Source organism: Pyxicephalus adspersus, chromosome 9 (assembly GCF_032062135.1).
Source record: "Pyxicephalus adspersus chromosome 9, UCB_Pads_2.0, whole genome shotgun sequence".
Taxonomy (NCBI): domain Eukaryota; kingdom Metazoa; phylum Chordata; class Amphibia; order Anura; family Pyxicephalidae; genus Pyxicephalus; species Pyxicephalus adspersus.
Genome location: NC_092866.1, coordinates 45571545 through 45578232, shown reverse-complemented (window position 1 = coordinate 45578232; position 6688 = coordinate 45571545).

The window sequence follows — 6688 nt, the reverse complement described above, 5'->3', positions numbered from 1 at the left end:
GAGCAGAGAATCATTTTTCTCCAAATGTAAATCAGAACAGTTCCTTAACAAGCAAGTGCAGTGAGCAAGTGAGCCAGAGATATTCCTTTAAGAAAACTGAGATCTGGTGTCCCCCGGTTTTGGAGTTTAGAATAGATATTGGGTTGAATTTTATTCCAGTTTTTTCATTTTTTGCTTGAGATATATATATATATATATAAAAAGGGGGAGAGAGAGAGAGAGAGAGAGAGAAAGAGAGAGAGATAGTGGGATTCCTCATCTATTGTTCAAGAGTTTTTCATAGCCTTTTGAATGTACTTATCATGTACTGAGGTCAGGAAACTGGCTAGACTTGGTACTTGGTACTGTGGCTTTGGCAAAGTGTAGTTGCAATGTAGACTCATAGACCAATCTCTCTCAACTAGGGTTCGTCCAGATGTTGCTAGGGGTGCCTTGAGCCATGAGCAATTTGTGCCTCTAAGGTCAGTTTAAGTGACAGTAATGAACTTTTTGACTATCTGTAAGGATGACATTCTTCCCAGTGACCAGAAATGAGAGAGACATTCCCGAGGACATGAAAGGTGTTTCAAGTGTTTCCCCATGTTAAAAAAAAGGTTGAAAAAGGGTGTCTTAGAGTCTTAGATGTGGTTGGCATGCAGAGTCTTAGAAGCCAGCGGTGTTTACACAAGTAGCCCTCAAGGGATAGCTTGCTGTGGATGGCTCTCAGGCTGTGTCCCTCAGACACACCAGGGCAATTGTAGAGCAAGGTTTAACAATGTCAGGCAAGTCGGGAACAAGCCAACGATGGACAACAAAACAGGGCGGTATCAAGCTGAAGTCAGTAACCGAAGGAACAAATAAAACACAAAAAGACAAACTTGAAACACTTGGGGTCACAGTAGGCTCTGAAGTTACAGAAGGCTCAAGGGTTATGGGAGACACAGGAGTCACTTGACACACCAAAGTCAGCAGCATGTGGAGTCAAAATTAGTGGAGTTAAATGAAGAGCCACATACTGCTACATTTTAAAGTGTTAAAGCCAATCAGGAGAGCTGCATTCTGATTGGTTTGGCTGTTCTGGGGGAAGTTTAAAAGTACTTCTTTTAGAAAAATTACACATGAAAAAAAAAGTTTTCAAATTATTTTGTTGTGGTTAACAAAAATATTAAATATGCAAACCTTCGGAGCCCTAAAGCACGTTCATTGCCTAGCAGTAATAGTTATCTAACTTTTTTTGAATAATTTTCCTTATATTCATGATAGAAAAAAACCTCTAGTCAGACTCCTGATGATATGAGTATGCCAATTAGATATTGCCTATCAAGGTCTAAGGAAATGAAATCAGCTAATGGTAGAGGCAGCCAAACCCACTTTCTGCTCCTTCATAACAAGAAGAGCAAGTTGCTGCAAATCCATATATATCCAAGCTATGTTAAATTAGATTTTACAATGCCCATGTAATGTAATTGAAGAGGCGAACAGTCATTGTAGTGCTAATCAGAAGAGCAACCTTGGCTCGCTCATTTACTGTCAACTACAGTCAAGATGTAACCACAAACACATATATACACATATATACACCACAAACACATGAAGGACTTGGCAGCTGTCATTAGATGCCTGACCACCAAGTTTTTAAAAATTTTAAGGCAGAAGAAGTTATGATAAAGCATGAAAAAAGTCAACCAGTAAATGTCTGTCATTGAACTGTTGAGAGATGGACCTAACTTATGCCCAAAATAAAACATGATTAATCCCAAAATGTATACAATAAGTACTTATTTCAGTGTGATATCTCCCGCATTTATTAGGAGCCAATGGGAAAAACAAGTAAAGTTTTTCTGGAGCATGCCAATAACTGCTGCAGGATCCCCTCAAATTATTTGAATGATAAAGCTTATTTTGGCCACTTGTAATATGAAAAATATTTGACCTAGTTAGCAATTATACAGGACTTTAAAGATTTAAAAGACCAGTATACTTTTTCTTTTTTATCTTCAAATACATTAACATATATTGTCTAAATATGCCTTTTTCATTTTTTGAAATCCGAGATTTTTGTAGAAAACCATGCTGGCAAGGTGGTTGCAAGAAGAGCCATAAGGACAAAGTGGGTCAGTCCACAGGAACACATCCAAAACAGTGCCTACTGCGGAGCAAGCTGCTGCTAATCCATATATATACAAGCAATTTTAAACTATATTTCAAAATCTCCATAAATATTAATGAAGGGAATAAATCTTTTTGCAGTCCAAATCAAGATAGCAACCTAGTGGTATTTTTGCCTTCCTCATGCACAGTCAAGTACATAAAAAGATAGTGACCTGTCTTATACACTTATAATACACTTTACCTGGTCGAACAGTTGAATTAAAACCTTTCAATCCATTAGGACAAAACTAAAAAGAAATAACACACCTGTCATCTATAGGATCCCTGGTTCCTCCAGAATGTTAAACTCTTTAGTTGGTATGTTCCTTTATGCAGTAATAAGTTAATATGACCATCAAACCTCCGTGTGGTCTTTGAAGTATAAACTGTAGTTTCTATAAGGACTATTCTGATAATGCGATTTCTTCCTATAACTACCTCCTCTTGAGGTTAATTTAAAGGCATCTTTCCTCAATGTTAAGGTCCTTAGTGACCTTTATTTAATAGCATAGTAGGCATGCACTTCAGCAATATAAACTTATAGGGACCCCCTATGTACCCTCTTGCATCGGGGCTGAATATAATGTTTAGGGTAGGTAATGCTGGATAGGGCTAGATAACTAGAGTCAAAGACATGAGATAAACTGTTGGAAATGATGGTCAGAGACTGTTGACAAGCTAAATGTTTGGTTGAAGACTGGAAGTATGCTTCAGATAACTATAAGAGACTCCCATCCTTTACCCAAACCCCTCTCAACATGTGGGTGGGGTCCAAGGACTGCAAAACACTTCCCAAAGGACCACATTTCTCTACATAAATTTCTGATCAAGAGGTTCCTTACTCAGTATTATCTGGATAATACAATACAGATTGTTTGTTATATTTTAGATAGTTGCAGCTGGTATAAACCAATCACAGGCTTGCATCTTAGTTTGTTTTTTTTTGTTTTTTTAAATGTAGAAAACTTCAAGGTTAAAAAATTGATTATTAAAAAAAAAACACCTCTCCATGACGATCCCCTGAAGGCCAATATTATGAAAAAGAAATTGTATGCATTTTTAAACTGATGTTTTATTTTTTCATTTTTCTCAAAAAGAACACATTTATAAGCACAACTTAAATTTTGTAAATATCTTTGGTTCGTTGCGTTCTGCCAGAAATATAGAAAGCTCTGCAATAAACAGAACAAATGTGGAAAAACTGTGTCTTTATCTACAGTAACATTTGTCATTGCATAAACTGGAAGACATTTTTCCGTTGTTTCAGATGACATGAATTTACTATCCCTAGTTATTATATAGTCCCAAATAATATGTTGGCACTATATAATTACTGTTTATTAATATTACTAATACTATGGTGAAATAATTAAACAGACAGACATTAATACACAAAAATCATAAATAAGTTTATTATTAGGTAGGTGTACACACCTTAATGTTCCTAGGAAGAGCACCCCTACAATTTGAGTGGCATGAAAATGTTTGTTTAGTAAATACTGCTTTTGAATTACCATTCTTTTGAGTATAAATGTTTTTTTAAAATGCCTTCAATCAGCACAAAATATGATATGTACATGTTTTTTTTTTGTTTTTGGTGGATAAAGATTGTTCATTTTTATCTCAGATTGCTTCAGACAACTTTGTAATTCTAATATGACTACCAATACTATTTGAACAATAAGTTGAAACACAATGTATGGTTGCATTCAGATGGCAAGCTTTGTTTAATTTGGTGGTTCAATAGGCTTCTCATGTTTTCTTAAATCCATAACAATAAATCTTGCTTGTAATTGGCTTATCTATAATTATTTATATTATATTATTATATGTCATTTCTGATTAAAGGGAAAAAATGTGTGATATTGCGTGATATTGGGTGACAGTGAGCATTCCAGTAAAGTTTACTGCCACGCAAATGTCAGATCTGCAAATGCTGGTTCTTTAAAAACCAGTACTGCAGTTTAGGCAGCCGAGTGACAGGCAATGGCCCAGCCGCTGAGGGATATGGGCAGCTTGTTCTTCGCTGAGGGTCTGAATCTGCATACAGTGCCCCTGCACTGTACATATACATTGTTAATACCCAAGCTGGGATGCTTCTAAAAGGCCCACCTGGTGTCAAAGAAATAACAGCTTCTGATACTCCTAGGTGGAAACCTATCTTTTTTTGCACTGTTTGACCTTTGTGACAAAAAAAACAAAGTTTTCATTCCAAGATATTTAGCAAGGTGCAGGTAGGCAAGCAATTATTATTTAACTTTTCAGTGGGACAGAGATCTGTATCAAAATGTGATTTGTTTATGGCAGTAAAATGATTTCAGTTGCAGCATTGTTAGGGTTTCCTCTCAGTGGTCTTGACTCTTTTATGCATATACAGCGGACATCAGGGAGAGTGATCAATGATGACACAGAGACAGATATTCACTGATCATCTTCTCAACTTTATTGTTGGTAAGGAGAAAAAAAAATAGATGACGCACATTGATTATCTGCAAAAATTTGGCAATAACAAGATAATATTCATAAAAACACATATTAGTTTTTCTATCAAAACCCCTTGCTCATTAATTTCCCACAACTCATGATCCAAAATGTCCACCAACGAGTGCGCTGGCGTTCCCCGGGAGTTCCTGGTGACGTCGGTGCGTACAGCCATCGCTAGGGGCACGGCGGGAAGTCAAATTATTTTGTAGTGCATTCAAAACAAAATATCTGTATTGAATGCAATACACTGAATTTATATGTCTACAAGCAGTACATTGTCTTTCATGAAAATTTATTTTACAATATAATATAATAGTATGAGTATAATAAAGTTTGAAACAGAAAATCATGTTTATTACTAAATGTATTAATAAATTTATTTTTTTAAATGTATTTAATTTATTATTTTGACATCATTTTGTGTTTCAAACTATTATACTCATACTGTTATACTGTAAAAAAAAATTAGAAAAGATACTAAAAAATTACACTCTAGCCCAGTGGTTGCGGACTTTTTCAGTCCTGCGGACCACTAAAAATAGCCGCTTTTGTCACTAAAATTACCCAGAATTTTCACTCAAAGGGGGAGATAGTGACATCATAACGCCATAACTCGTCTCACTTCCCATTGCAGATCTGAGCCTGCGATGGGAGAGTGGTCAGGCTGTGTCCAGACACAACCCGCCCAATTCCCTGTGCCTGGGATTTATTTTACGGGGGACACGGTCTGTGGGTCTGGCCTGTGCGTCCCCCCAGGGGGGTCCTTCTTCTGACCCCGCTTAGGGTGGGGCACTTTCTAGAGCCACGGACCACCAGACCACCGGTTGGCAACCTCTGCTCAAGCCTACAGAGGAATGACCTCAAAACAGTCATTATTTGCAGATAAAAAAAGTATTTATATCTCCCCATATGAAAGGTTTTAAATGTTCATAAACATTTAATGAGGTTTTAAACATTTAGGGCTCCATATATAAAACAGAGAATTTCAGATTCCTTTAAATATTCCCTGGTGAAAAATTACTGCCATTGAAATGGACATTTGGACCTGGAAAATTCCCACAAGGGATATTTTGAGGGAATGTATACCTCGCTGTTTTATTATTAGAGCCCTTAGAAACCATAACTTAAACAATGACATTGTTGGTATTCCTATGACGATATCAGGGATATTTTGCATAGTACACAACCATACCAGGAAGAAGGCTGGTCGGATTTCTAATGAATAAGAAATTTGGCTGCTCTGTACTTTATGCAAAGTGACAAGGTGAGAATGTTAAAGAATCCAGGGTGACTCCCTGGATTTTTTGGGGAGTGGGCATGGCTGGATTCCTTCTAATCAGGTTAATACTGCAAACCAGATTGATCCAGATTGATGATTCATCCACATTTTCTTAAAGATGAACTTCCAGAACAAAAACTTTGCTATATATATATATATATATATATATACATATACATACACAGTAGCCTCTCGACTATCTGGCTCGCAACTACCCGCCCTCCATACTATCCAGCCTCCGTACTATCCGGCCTAGTTTAAAAAAAAAATCTCCGTAATCAAATGCTAGGGGGCGCTGCAGTCCTCCTGAAGTTGAGACGCTCCTGCTGCCTCCTCTTCTCTTCTTCGACTTCACTTTTGTGTCGGATGTCCACGGGTGCGTCGTGCTGGCCTGTGTGTGGAGCATTGTACTGTATAAATAGAACTCTAAAAAGACTATCCGGCCTTCCTATTATCCAGCCTGCCACATTAGGTCAGATAGTCCAGAGTCTACTGTATATATATAAACTGTGAGATCGCCCGTAGCAACGGGGGGTGTTTCAAAGCAGGAAACAGGGCCAGCAAGTTTTAAGCGCACCAAGGGTTTATTTCATTTCACTATTTACACGCAAAACAAGCAAAATAAAACAAACAGCAAAAAGAAAGCCTGGTCACTTGGCCACTAACTCACTGTTACCCTGTTTCCCCGATGATAAGACACTGTCTTATTTTTTTTTGGAAGGCCAAAATATGCTCTAGGGCTTATTTTCAGGGGGATGCCTTATTTACCCATGAAGAAGACTACAGTACACAGTT